The sequence below is a fragment of the Scyliorhinus torazame genome, chromosome 9 (genome assembly GCF_047496885.1).
Source record: "Scyliorhinus torazame isolate Kashiwa2021f chromosome 9, sScyTor2.1, whole genome shotgun sequence".
Lineage (NCBI taxonomy): Eukaryota > Metazoa > Chordata > Chondrichthyes > Carcharhiniformes > Scyliorhinidae > Scyliorhinus > Scyliorhinus torazame.
Genome location: NC_092715.1, coordinates 140,669,874 through 140,685,404, shown reverse-complemented (window position 1 = coordinate 140,685,404; position 15,531 = coordinate 140,669,874).

The following is a 15,531-nucleotide window of genomic DNA, read 5'->3' as shown; positions in this document are numbered from 1 at the left end:
CACGGCATTCCGATGACTGTCATGTCAGACAATGGGCCCTGTTTTGCCAGCCATGAATGGTCGTCCTTTGCTGCTTCGTATGGCTTCACACACGTGACGCCCAGCCCTCTGCATCCCCAATCCAATGGAAAGGCGGAGAAGGGCATTCACATTGCCAAGCGGCTCCTCTGCAAGGCTGCTGCTTCCGGGTCGGACTTCTACCTCGCCCTGCTGGCCTATCGCTCGGCCCCACTAGCCACTGGTCTCTCACCAGCACAGCTGCTGATGGGTCGCGCCCTCAGAACCACTGTGCCTTCCATCCTGGCACCAACAATAGACCATGCTCCGGTACTGCATAGGATGCAACTGCAGCGCGATCGCCAGAAGAGATCGTATGACATACGGGCAACTGATCTTCCCTCCCTGGCCCCTGGAGACAACGTCCGCATCCACCTACCAGACGGTGGCTGGTCAGCACCTGCCGAAGTTCTCCGACGCGTGGCTCCCCGCTCGTTCCTGGTACGCATGCCGGATGGATCCGTGCGTAGGCGCAATCGCCGAGCCCTTCGCTTACTTCCACGCTCGCAACGGGACCCTACACAGACGCCGTGTCCTCCACTGGTTCCTGATAGTGACTTTATGGAGCTGCCATATACCATGCCCCTTCTGTCGCCGCCTGTGGCCAGGCTCGCACCTCAGCCGGTGGTTCTCGACCCACCCTTGAGGCGGTCAACCCGAATTCATCGCCCACCTACTAGACTGGACTTATGAGACTGTTCACACGTCAAACTTTTGCAACCACTGTTTTATAACGTGTCACTGTTTTATCGTTACAGGCCTCGTTTGATCGTTCCAAATTTCCACGTTGTTCTTCTTTTGTTATGGTACATCCTCGTTAGCATGTCACACCTGACATCGCCCCTTGTATATAGTTAAGCCCCATGTACATGATGTAAATATTATGCACACACACACACCTTTAGCTGCACTCAGGACACATTTATATTTATAACCACGTAGGCACATAATCTTGTAAAAAAGGGGGGATGTCATGATATTCAAACATACATCATAACACATACATAATGATAGACAGACCAACGGAACAATTAGCACACATAACAGACAGCCAATCACAGACAAGAGCAGACACAGTATAAGACAAGAAACACGACACTTCCTGGGCGGTCCATCTGGAGACAGCACAGGGCCAGGACCTCATAGCAAGACACTCACACAGTCACAACGTGCTGAGTACCAAGTATGATGTATAAATAGTTAGATGGAATAAAACTGCATTGTACCAATCGCAACCGTGTTGGTTCGTCTGTACCTCAGAGCACCCAACACCTCAAATTCCATTTGAAAATTAAGAGGAAGGTGGATGGAGAACCACTTCAAAACTCTGCCACCACATCTGTTTACAAAAACCAGAAAGTTCAAGGAGCCAATAACATGCCATCCTCTGATTCTGAAAGTAAAGAAAAAAAGTTTAAATCTTGAAAACACAAATGTTTTCAGTCATTATTTGTTTATGTTAACATGCGGCAGTTGTTTGGGGGTTGGTGGGAGGATGGGATTGTTGTTATTGATATGGGGATTGACAATACATTCTTTGCTGCTTATTGTTTATTGTTGGTGGGTGTAAATTTGGGAGAAAATGTGGGAGAAAAGGGTTACGGGGGTAAACTGGAAAAGTGGAGTTGAGGATTATCACACCGATCAGTCATGATCCCATCGAATGGTGGAGCAAACTCGATGGGCAAAATGACTTCTCCTGCTGCTACTGTTTTATGGTCCTTCCATGGGGCACGAATGAAACTGGAGATGGAGCATGGTAAATTTAATAAGCTCACGGGGAGTTCACACAGAGTAAAATCAGAAACAAAGTTTTATTTACATAAACAATATGTACACTACCCGGAAAATCCTTACTGAGTTCCACTCTGGTCGGTGTCATCCTGGCTGACCTTTTATATTTTGTTTAATTGAGATACACCGCCCCTAGGGAGCTCGTACTCCGCAAGGAGCACGGGAAGACAAGCATTCCCACTCTGTAGGTCCCGTGCGGAATATTACAGTAAAGCAATTGTTTTTGAAAACTCAGTGGATCTGCAGTTTACCCAGTCAGGGTAAATTGTATCAAATTGTAAATTGCATCTAACAAAATAGAATGTTTATAATCCGAATGTTAGAAAGGTATTAGTGGCATCAGGTGAGATTGTATGAAAGGTGTACAGGCAATTTGCTCACCTTCCTTGTCAAAGGTTCAAAACTTTTCCAAAGGATGTAGGTGTGGTTGATGTGGACCATACAAGGCTCATCGAAGGGATGAGTGCAAAATGTGGAATATGTTAAAAGTATCAGTCGGCACCGCTACATCCTGTTGCAATTCTTCTATTGGTAAATAGAAGTACAGAAGATGGCGCCAGAGCGAGGCGACTCTCTGCAAGCTCTCCCCAACAGATCCACTTTTTACTTAACTTATAAACTTCAGAGAGTCGTGAACACCGCCCAGTCCATCACACAAACCTGCCTCCCATCCATTGACTCCATCTACACCTCCCGCTGCCTGGGGAAAGCGGGCAGCATAATCAAAGACCCCTTCCATCCGGTTTACTCACTTTTCCAACTTCTTCCATCAGGCAGGAGATACAGAAGTCTGAGAACACGCACGAACAGACTCAAAAACAGCTTCTACCCCGCTGTTACCAGACTCCTAAATGACTCTCTTATGGACTGACCTCATTAATACTACACCCTGTATGCTTCATCCGATGCCGGTGCTTATGTAGTTACATTATATACCTTGTGTTGCCCTATTATGTATTTTCTTTTATTCCCTTTTCTTCCCATGTACTTAATGATCTGCTGAGCTGCTCGCAGAAAAATACTTTTCACTGTACCTCGGTACATGTGACAATAAACAAATCCGAATTTGAATCCAAAATTACATTAATGAGATACTTGCTATCGATCTAAAAGTATGGGGCAAAGACTGAAATATTTTATATTTTATAGACATGGCAACCAGATTTAGGGGCGATTTGCCACCACCCACCACGGTATATTTCTCTCTGGGCCTGTCGGCGATGGAATCTTCTGGTCCCACTGCTGTCAATGGGATATCCCATTGAATCAACTCCCGCCACTGGGAATCCCGCGACATTAAGATCCCGCTGGCGAGAACAGCCGGAAAATGTCCCCCTTAGTCTTTTTAAGTAATACATGGCAAGGCGAACAGGGTGATTGTAGATAAAGTCAGAGACAAATGGACATTCAAAGCTGAATTTAGAGCTAAGTTTCTGATGGATGTTGCTAATGTTTGGTTGGCTCTTAATTTGGCTCTGTTTAATCACGTTTGCTCAAGAGTCGCCAGGTATCTTTCGACACCGCCACACGGTTCCGAACCGAATACTGATCAATGACTCGATACACCAGTTAGTAAGTTTTAAAGCAATGCTAATTTATTTACACACAGTCAAATCTACTCATGCATAAACTCTACAAACTAAACTACCACTATTACTAAAGCCTATACTTAGCTTTGGGTGGCCACTCAGTCAGAGGAACAATGGCCGTTGCTCGGTTCTAAACAGCTGCTGGGCTGAGCTGTTTACAGGGTAGCAACTAGGAGCGTCTATCTCAAAGCGTGCGTTGACTTGGGACTTACTTGGTTTGGTACAGCTGCTCGGCTGGTCTCTCTCTTTGATGAGAGCCAAAGCCAAAGGAGGAAGATTCCCCCTTGGGGGATACCTTTTATACTGAAAAGGGCTTTGTGCGCTTTTGGGTGGGCCTTGAACTTGGCCTCAACTAATTGGGTCTTTCCCAATCATTTGTATCGATTTTCCTCCAATAGAGGGGTGGTTCCCTGATAGCTGGGCGTGTCCTGGTGACTGTCAGTCTGCTTTGTCTTAGCCTCTTCTGGCGCCGGGGTACCCTCAATAATGAAGCTTAGAGATTAAACTGTAAAGAAGGCTTTATTAGACTAAGAACTATGTTAGAGCTGAGACAAGTGCTGACTGCTACACAGCCCATGAGGCAGCCCTTTATATATGGCTCACAGATGGGCGGAGCCAGAGGCGGAGTCCCCAGGGTTCCAAGCCCGGTCTTAAAGGGGACATCACCTTACATGATGATAAGGCAGTAACCGTTCATCACACTCATTAGTTTGTAGATTGCTTGGTAGTTTCTGTCCTGTTTGAGAGTTTAAGGTTCTAATCAACAGACAGAGCTTGCACCTGCTTGTTTCTTAGCATTGTCCAATTTTCTCTGCATTCTTTGCAAGTGTCCATTTTGTAATCGGGACGTGGCCATCCCAGATTGCTCCATGGATAATGGAGGAGAATTTGCTACTGGCATATTTACAAATGTATGAGAACATGAACATTGCCGTAATGACTATGGGCTGGGATTGCGAAATTTGAAAAATATTTTATGAATAAGTTTAAAGAGAAAGTTAAGATTGGAAGTTGAGGCCCAGGGGTTTTAAATGTATTGGTTTAGACATTCAGCATAGGCATGAGTCTGGGTAACTTTGAATCAGCAATCTTACTTAGAGAGTGTTACTCCTATACCAGTTAATTGTGCAAGGAAAAATAAGCATTAAAATATTAAACAGGGGAAAAAAGCATACGTACGTTTCCATCCTTGGGTGAGAAAAGCACATGAAATTAGCTATTTTTAGTGATTTTCCCTGATGTTTATCCAAGTGGAGCTAGTTTCATAACATTTTGGTGGGTGAAAATGGGAAATGTTGCCCTTTTTAGCCTGGTAACTAAGAAAATTAAAAAGGTTGTTAAACGTTCTTTCGCTGTGAAACACTGTTTTTTATGAAAGCAGTGCATATGGGACTGTATTTGTCAAATATTTTAGGAGGTACAAGGGGTGTACTGAAAACAGATTTCCCATTGAATGTTAGATAGATAATCATTTCCTTGTGGGATGACATGCACTCTGCATAAAAATATAAGTGAAAGAAGATTAAGAGTTGACTTTGCTAGAGTGGAACAATTATTTATTTTTATTCTCCTCCTTTTTCACATTTTCTCCAAACTTTGCACCCACAAACAATAAACAATAAGCAGTAACGAATATATTATGTAAATCCCCATATCAACAACAAGAATCCCATCCTCCCACCAACCCCCAAACTACTGCCCGCATTTTAACATAAACAAATAACAAAAAGGAATCAGGAATCACCCATAGCCACCATTAACACACACCGTCCCCCATAATGAATAACGCCCGTGAATGAATAATGAACGCATAATGAATAACGCCCATGAATTGTAAAACCCCTCCATCCTTCTCCTCAGTTCAAACTTAACCTTCTCAAGAGTCAAGAATTCCAACTGGTCCCCCCGCCACGCCAGGGCACAGGGTGGAGAGGTTGCTCTCCATCCCAACAAGATCCGCCTTCGGGCGATCAACAAAGGAAAGGCTACACCATCTGCCTCCGCACCCGTTTCCAACCCCGGCTGGTCCGGCACCCCGAATATGGCCTCCTGAGGACCCGAATCCAGTTTCACATGCACCCCTTTAGAAATTACCCTAAAGTCCTCCTTCCAGTAATCCTCCAGCTTTGGACAGGACCAAAACTTATGAACGCAATTTGTGAGCCCCCCCCCCGCAACGTTCTCATACATCTTCTACCCCCTCAAAGAGCCAGCTCATCCTCGCCCTTGTGAGGTGTGCTCTGTATACCACCTTCAGCTGTGTCAGCCCCAACCACTCGCACGAGGGGGAGGCGTTCACTCTCCAGAGCACCTCACACCAGAACCCATCCTGCATACCCTCTCCCAACTCTTCCTCCCACTTTGCTTTGATCCCTTCTAGTAGTGCCCTCTCCTCTTCCAAAATAGCTCCCTAAACTGCCGACAGTACCCCCTTCTCCAGTCCCCCTGTCGTCAGCACCTCCTCCTGCAATGTGGAGGCCGACTCCACTGGGAAGCTCTGTATATCCTTCCTGGCAAAATCTCGAACCTGCATGCATCTAAACATTTCCCCCTGCTCCAGCCCAGCCCATACTTCGCTCCCAGCTCCTTCAATCCTACAAACCGACCCTCAAGAAACAAATCTTTTAGTGTCTTAATCCTTTTCTCCTCCCATTTCCGGAAATTTCCGTCCCACTTCTCTGGCTCAAATCTGTGGTTCCCCCGAATCGGCATTTCCCTCGACCCTGCCCCCAACCCGAAGTGTTGGCGAAACTGCCTACAAATTTTCAATGAAGCTATTATTACCGAACTCCCTGAGTATTTCCTCGGGGCCATCGGGAGCGGCGCTGTTGCTAGCGCCTTCAATCCCCATCCCCTAAACAGACTCTCCTCCATTCTGATCCACTGGGAATCAACCCCTGTGACCCAGCTCTGCACCTTCTCCACATTCGCCGCCCACTAATAATACATCAGGTTCGGAAGACCCAAACCCCCTGCCTGTCTTCCCCTCTGTAGCAGCACCTTTCTAACTCTGGCCATCTTCCCTCCCCACATGAACGAGGTAATCATTCCTTCAATCTCTCTAAAAAATGCATTTGGCAGGAAAATTGGCAGGCATTGGAAAATAAACAGAAATTGCGGAAACACGTTCATTTTAACCGTCTGTACCCGACCCGCCAGTGACAAAGGGAGACCATCCCACCTTGCCAGATCAGCTTCAACTCTCCCCACCAAACTAGAAATGTTGTACCTGCGGAGCACTCCTCTCCCGGACAACCTGCACCCCCAGGATCTAAAGTGAGTCCCTGCCCTACAGAATGGCAGCCCACCCACCCATGCTCCCATCCCTGGCTGAGACACCACAAAATACTAGTATGGAACAATTAAGAGAGGAAGGAAGCCTCCGAGATGAAATGGCTTGATGGAAATCATGAATCATCTGGTTGTTTCACAAAGTGAACTGCTTGTACCAATAAATTACTGGGGGTCCTGGAAGAATGGCATCTTGTAATATTTTACTATGTATGTAGAATAAGGAAAATCATTTTTTCCTTCTTCTTTGTTTTGTTCTGAATTAATGTTGTGAGCATTGATGGTTAAAGTTTCATTGAGCCAAAATAATCTGTTAATTGTATAAATTAAAGAGAAGGATAAATAGGTGGAAGGCATTCATCATTTGAGCACATGTAAAGAGAGATGTATTGATACTGGCATGGTGAGTCAGTTTGGGAACTATACATTTGTAATGTTTCAGTTTACGAATAAAGCTAAACTGACCAAAGATTTACTTCTGGCCAAATAAAAGCAAAATACTGTGGATCCTGGAAATCTGAAATAAGAACAGAAGGTGCAGGATAAACTCAGCCAGGTCTGGCAATGTCTGTGGAGAGATAAACAGAGCTAATGCTTTGAGTCCATATGACCCTTCTACAGAATTGAAGAGGGGTAAAAATGTAATGAATTAAATAGGTGGAGAGGGAGGATGGGACACAACAGAAGGTCAGAGATAGGTTGGGTTAAGGAGACATTTATAAAGGTGTCACGGACCCGTCACACTCCCTTTTTCGATATCCATGACATCTTTGCCAATTTCTCTTTCATTCTGATCTTCAGTTCTGTCCCACCTCCCTCTCCCAACTGTATAATTCATTTCATTTCTATCCCTCATCCGTTCTGCAGAAGGGTCAAATGGACTCAAAACATTAACTCTGCTTCTCGCTCCACAGATGCTGCCAGACCTGCTGCGTCTATCCAGCAATATCTGTTTTTTATTTAACTTCTGGCCTCCTCCTTCACCAAAATGGTTGTTAGAAATTTAAGACACATTGGGCTGGATTCCCCACCGCCTGCCGCTGGTAGCAGAGTTGCCGATGTGGTGGAGAATCTAGCATCAGCCAAAATACAGGGGCGCCGCTCACTGGCAGCGGCATCGAGGTTTTTGCCCCGTGAGAATCATGGGATGCAAATTGGTCAATTTGTCCCATTTGACCTATTAACGTGCTGGACACTGGGTTCTCCTCTGGGCCGGGATTCATGTGGGCGAGAATTGGTGCAGGTACTTCCCAACGCTGCCCTGGCGCTGTGGATCACAAGTTGGCCCAAGGGGGTAACATTTTTAGGGCGTTGCCTCCAAAGTCCATCAGAGGGCCACATCAAAGACAGTTAAATGCTCTCACTTCCTCTTTTTCTCTGCAGAAACCACTTAACTGCCTTTGATGTGGTCTAAGAGCTGTCAATCATATCTCGATGTTTCTAAACCTTGTGATTAGTTTCATTGCAGGCTACTTGAAATGCATTCGAGACTGAAGGGAAGTGGGATTCAACATTCTAGACAACTAACTGTGTGCAAGCTGTCAAATCACAGCTAGTAAAATCAATTTCACATTGATGTGAATGAAAGACTTGCAGATCAAAAAACTGAGGGGATATAAACCCAGCTGATGCGGTTTTCCCTTTCTAGTAATTTACAGGTGTTGCTTTCTCTGCCTGAACCAGCAGGTGTATTGCAGAGATAAGTTTTAAAGCAGTGAATATTTTCACTGTCTCTGTCTGGACTACTTTCTAGCTTCCAGGCAGGGGTCTCTGTAATGGGGTTTCCAGGCAGGAGTCTTTCTTATGGGGAGGGCCCCCAGGCAGGGTACTCTGTAATGGGGAATTTTCAGATGCAGGTCTCTCTTACGGGGTGGTCTCCAGTGGGGTCTCTCTTATGGGGGGGTCGCAAGTGGGGGTCTCTCTTATGGGTGGGTCTCTCATGGGGACTTTCTTATGGGGGGTTTCTGGTGGGATTTCTCTTATGGAGGGTCTCTGGGGGAATCGGTGGGGGGGGGGGGGGGCGGGTAACCCTTGCACAGTAGCAGGGGGGACCCAGAAAATTATGTGGTGAGAGGGGGGCAGACTTGTGTTGCGGAGGGGAATGGGCCCAGCTGTTGGAACTCGCTATCGTGCTGCCTGCTCAAAATGGTGGCCCAATGGCAGATTTCATGGTGGAATCCCTCACAATCCCCACCGTGCATAAATTTGCATGGACGGGATTGTGAATCGCCTCTGATTTGTGCACCAGCGCAAATCAGAGGCAATTCATCACGGGCGGGATTCTCCGATTGCCGACGCCGAAATAGCTTTCGGCGATTGGCCGGAGAATCCGTTTTTAGGCCGAAATCTCTGCCCCCAAAAACGGCATACTCGAGGAGTACGCCACAGGAATTTGGGACGGCCTCAGAAAGTCACCTGAGGCCCTCGCCCGATGCTCCACCTTCGATGGCCTGACTTCCCGATGGGGTCGGTCGCGTGTCCTCTCAATTTTCTGGAACCTCGCATGGCGGCTGCAGACTTTGTCCAGTGCATCTACAGTCGGGGGTTGGGGTGGGGGAGCCATTCCGCTGGCAGGGGGGGTTTCGGCGGGGACTGGGGGTACCGGTGGGGGGTGGTCCTGGGGTGGCAAAGGGGGTTACAGGGGTCACTATCTGTTAGGCCGGTTCCGTGTGCGACTGGCACCATGTTGTATGGTGTGGCCGGCGTAGGCTGCCACCGCGCACATGCGCGGCCACGGACCTGGCCATTCTGTATCCGTATCTGCAGGTAAAGCCGGGGGCTTTATGTCGTGCAGCTGCAAACCCCCCACCGGGCGGAGCATCGGTGCGGGGTATGCGGCGACTTTTTGGCTGCAAAATCTGAGAATCCAGCCCATAGTCTCCCAAACGGGGAATTCCAGCCATTGTATTTAGTCAAGACAGCCAAATTGTCCAAACAGATTTCAGGTGACTCACTACCACACTTCCCTCTTTCCAGCAGGAGAAGGTGACTCATAACAGGAGGTAGCAGGAATTAACAAGAGTGGGGTAAGCCTGAATGTCTTAATCCCCCATGGACATAACGTTGACCAACATGGAAAGGAACATTCCTGAGGTGTTGCCAGCTGCTGGTTTTGAAGTGATTGATAAGAGAGTATTCTCGTTTCTTTCTCATCTCTCAATCTCTTCAAACTGAGTGACTGCAGATTTACATCTCCTACCCTTCACCACAATCCAACCCTCGTTCTTTTTTCATTTCAGATACTCCAAACTGGAACCTGCCCATGCAACGGAGGAAATGGAAGAGCAAAATTAAGCTGAAGAGACACCATCATTTGATCTCAGACATAGTGACCATGGCATGGGTTGTAGGGGCTAAGACAGAGAAAGCGTGTTGTGAATTACTCATCAAGTGTGCAGGAGTTTAGTGCAGCGGACAAGCATAGCAGACCTCACCAGAGGGTGAAGTCACACTGTCATATTACAGAGGTGTAATATATATATTACTCATTTGTCTTGCCGAGTTGTATTTAACTTGATGATAAACAGTCAAAGTCTTCCAATTGATGACAAATTATTGATTGAGTAACAAAATAAAATATACTTGTGAGTTCTTTTACTTTAATACTTTGACTCGTAATAGAATTAACTAAGATTAGATTAAATTAACAATTAATATAATACAATACACTCTGAGCTGGTCACGTCTATCCTCTAGGTCAATACACACACACTAACTCGGGAAACTCCTTAGTTCCTGTTAGCATTGCCATTTAGTGATCATCTGACTGTACTGACTGCACATTAACTAATCATGTATTAACATATACAGAGATCACTACACACAGGTTAGTGGAGGATTCAGATGAGGGTCGGGATTCTCCGTCCCGCAGCACCAGATTTCTAGTGTGGCACGCTGTCAGGTTTCTCCATTTCGCCGGCTGGTCAATGGGGTTTCCCATTGTGGGGCAGCCACACGCCATCGGGAAACCCCCAGGCTGCTGGCAAAACGCAGAATCCGAACGTCTGAAAATTCAGCCCGAGGACTTTGGGGCAAATTAAAGAAGCAGGCTGATAGGTGTACATAGCCAAGTGATCAGAATACCGGAAACTCTATCAGGAAACCTGTGTTTGATGAGCATGGGGTCCAGTACCAACTTGGCACGGAGTTTGTGCAGGGCTTGGCGTTCATCCTTGCCAAAATGGGCTGGGTGGTTGCCTTCTCTAGAACACCAGCGGAATGCACCATGATGGAGTATGAGATTGTTGAAGTCTCAGCTTCTATTGCAGCACAGTTTCCATCAAAGATCAGAGTGCTGCAGTCAAAGCTCAGGCTACTACCATTATGGGTCCTGATACCAATGTTCAAAGATGTTACCAGGGCATAACAACACTGCAGTAATTTCTTCCCCAATAAGGGGCCAGGATTACCAAGGCCTGACCCAGGAGAGAGTTAGTGACTCCAAGGAATATGAACCTGCTCTCCTCTTTCAAGTTATCAGCATTCATCCTATCTCTCCACCAGTATCTTTGCAGTTACCAGCCAGTCAACCCAAACTGTTGTCTCACATAGACACATAATGGGATGATAGAGTCTGAAACAGGGCCTTCTAGAGCTACTCGAGATTCTCCTCTTAGATAATCTGTAATCTTCTCCACTGACGTTCAACAGCCTTCCTCCAGCTGCAGCCACTGGGGAAGGAGCACTCGGAGAGCCAAAGGCACATTGAAGAGACACAAAGGGACTGGAGAGGGGGATTAGTTGATTTTGGTATGCATTATGTCATGACTCGAATTTTAATTTTGTATTGGAATATTTATTATTTGTTGGTTTTATTTCCGCCCTGTGAGAACGAGCACTAAGTGAGGATCAGTGACTGAAGACAGTTAAGGAGTATGAGATTGTTTGTGAATGGGGAATTCTGATTGATACTACTGTTAGAAGTCATGAATTATTTGAATATGTGCAGTCCTGGCAGAAAGGGCTGCCTATGTTGTAACCTCCTGTCCTCTTCCAGTTCTTCCTTCCCCACTCCGTCCTCCTCCTCATTCTTCTTCAAGCAGCTTGTTGTACTCTGTGAGACCTCTCTTCATTCTCTTGGCCACTCATGTACAGAAGAAATTGGTTTCTGCCCCAAAATAACTTTAACACCAGCCAGACCACTCCTGATGGTTCACTGAAACTTTAGACAAATATTGAAAAGCTGGCAAAATGTGTAGAATTGCACCAACAGACAATAAACCAACTAACCTGTAAGAATTCATGATCCCTTTAAGTAAAGTTGGTGGAGAGTATTTGACATCATTTAACATTATTTTCCGCAGGGCAAAGTTGAGACAGGGCATATGTCTGAATGTGGAACTCTGTTATCAAATTAGCATTGCACATTGATTGATGTTACGATCTGTCTGGTGTACATGCTGCTGTGATCATTAGGCGCATGCACACAGATCACTTTACAAATAAAATATTTGTCTCATTTCATGTCACAAATGTGCGTGCACATCATGGAAGCCATTTTTGCACTTTAGGACATTTCATAAGATCCAAAACATCAACTACAGAACCTAACTTCCTGTCCCTTAAGCGGAGATTGCAGAATAATAAATAATTAATTCAAGTACAAAGCCTATCATAATCAGCAATAAACATATAGTAGCATTACTATACACACAGTAATTTGGATCATAGTTGTATCTGCATTATTCATACCTTAAAACCTTTCAAAGATCTAATTCACCTTTCTTCTTCACCTTATTTGTTCCAAAAAGAAATGTGCAAACATCCAACGACTTTGTAAACTAAAGGGTAAGTCTAAATTTGCCTGCCTTCATCTCCAATAACATTGGCTCTCAACTTTTACATACTTGGGGCCGGATTTTCATGGAATCTGGAAGACTGCGCAAACCTTTAAAAATGATGGGTGGGATCTGGATGTGGATGTGCTACCCCATTTCAGACAGATACAGTTTTTGCGAGTAATGATAGGGAGTGGGCATGATTCACACAATAGGAGAACCTGAACTGAGCAGAGCCATTTGAAATTAGTGATGAGGTTAAAAAGACCCAAGTTGTTTCAAGGGTCTGGACCCACAATGTGGGAGTCACACATTTATGGTATAGATATAAATGCTATTGAAGGGCAGATAAGGTTTATTTCTGGGTCATGATCTGAAGTTTGTTTTTAAATACCCTGCTCTTCAAACCTGAAAAGATAGGCTTAAATTGCCCATGAGAGTTTGAAAAAAACACCATCCACTGGACTTCTTTGATTGGTAGGCTATCTGGTGTAGGTCGGAAAAACAACCACCTATTTGTGAATTTTAAATAGGGGCCTTTGTTAACATTTCCCCATGGTAATTATATTAGCTGTGAATTCTGAGTTCACGTTCTATTGACACCCAAACAGGCTATTAAATGATTAGTTGCCTTTGATGTGAGGCTTGAAGAAAAGTTGCTTGCTAAAGAGATTAACCACTTGGGGAAATTTAAAAGCTTTGAACGGATTTCATGAATGGAAATTTTTCTGTGTGGGAATGAGAAGTGTATTAAATTGTTAGAAGTTTTTTTCCATTTCCATATGGCTCTTGAGTTCTACCTCTGGTGGACATTGGGTGTGCATCTATGGAGGTGGCAAAGGGACAGAAGGAGGCATGGGATCTGTGTAGGTGGCATGACGGGGAATTGGAGAATGGTGGGAGCATGAGGTGGCAGAGGATTTTGAAGGGGTATGGGTGAGTGGGGGGCATAAATTGGCATGAGTGGTGGTTGGGGATTGAGGGGGTGAGGAGTGAGGACTAGTGAGCCTAACAGGTTCTAAAACATTAAGTCCCAGAGAACCGAGACAGGCCTTCTAACCAGCCCACGTCAGTACTCAACTGCCCCCATGGCCATCTAAGGTCTTATGGGGTCAGTGGATCTCACACAATCCTATCCCTGCCTCCTCGGACCAAAAATAGGGCCCTTGAAATCGAGTTGGGAAACTTCCTGACTCGAGCTACCTGTCTCGATAGCAAAAATCTGGCTCATGTCTTCAGGGGCCTGGAGCTGTAACTTGCTTGAAATGCTGCTGTATTCACCATTGACACTTCAAAGTTTAACTTTTAGAATTAATTTGCTGCAGCAAATATTTAACTTACAGTTTCGAATAAAAACACCACCTGAGATTATAATTACTCTTATCAGTGCTGTAAGATCTAACGGGGCTTGTGAAAATAAAATATAGCACCTGGCATTTAGCACAGCTACAATGTATAATATAGAATAATAATAATCTTTATTAGTGTCACAAGTAGGTTACATTAACACTGCAATGAAGTTACTGTGAAAATCCCCAAGTCGCCACACTCCGGCGCTTGTTCGGGTACACTGAGGGAGAATTCAGAATGTCCAATTCACCTAACAAGCATGTCTTTCGGGGCTTGTGGGAGGAAGCCGGAGCACCCGGAGGAAATCCATGCAGACACGGCGAGAATGTGCAGACTCCGCAAAGCCAGTGACTCAAGTGGGAATCGAACCCGGGTCCCTGTCACTGTGAAGCAACAGTGTTAACCACTGTGCTACCGTGCAGCCCGCAAATATGATTTGCAATCTAAATGTCCAGTTAGCATTGTTTCATTTTCATGTAGATCTCATGTGTTCTTGATTTTTGTCAAACAAAATGACCTTTTAAAGGGTGAAACCTAGCTCTTATTGCAGAAATCAGGCAAAGCAATATGTAAAAACAGAAGTCTTGAACAAATGTTGCATCATAGCTATTTATTGTATCCTGGTTTAGGACTGTATAGGAAGTATCTTATTAATTAATTTGATTATATTGTGGAATCTTCATATTATTATTGCGGTCAGGACCATGTACACAAGCATAGTTATTTAAAGTGCTTATAGACTAATTAGGCCTAGAAGCCTTGTCAAATTAAGGATGCCTATATTTAAAGATATGTGAATTTCAGTTTCTATGATCTCTAAATCCTGAATTTAGTGTTTAGGCTAAATAAAGTATCCATTAATATTGAAAACAAACAGAAATCTATTTTCTGCTCATTATTATTTCCCCCTCATTAATATTTTCCCAAGCATGAGTTATAACTACAGAAATCCCTGTGTATATGATGAACAAAGTGAATAATTACAAATGTCAATGAAGGAATATTGCCTTGATGTAAATTACTACAGAATCGACTTATTTCTGCGGTTATTCTAATTTAGCATTATTTCCTTCCCCTATTTATGCTAAGAATAAACCTCACCTGATTAAATCCTTCCTGGGTTTCAGAATAGCAAAAACTTTACACTTTGCTTTGCAGTTCATCTTCTTCACAATGGCCTTCACTTTGGGCTTGCAGATCCCTGACAGTTTTATAATCAACGGTCCGGAATAAACTTCATAATAATTAGAGAGCGATACAGCAGCAGGTGACTGTGTCCTTGGCAAAGAATTTTCCACAGCTCCCTGATCTGCTTATGGCATTGTAAATCCTTTGTTTTGATTCACACACAATGAAAAGTTTGTACGTTGCAAACTGTAAGCCTGTTTTCCAACCTCCATAGTGTGGTGCTATTTTAGGCTTTGATTTCAGTATTGCTATCCTTATCTGTGAGGTATTTGATTAATTGGTCTGATCCATATTTGTTGATATGCTGTAGAAATAATGTTGCCTGTCACCATTTGCGTTATCTTCTTTAATTATTTGCATCAGATATGTGCCTATGCGACTGCTTGGACTGGTCCATATTCAAGAACTTAGTGGCCAACTTCAACGAGTATGCCACCACTGTCACAGACTTCATCAGTAAGTGTGTAGAAGATTGCATGCCAAAG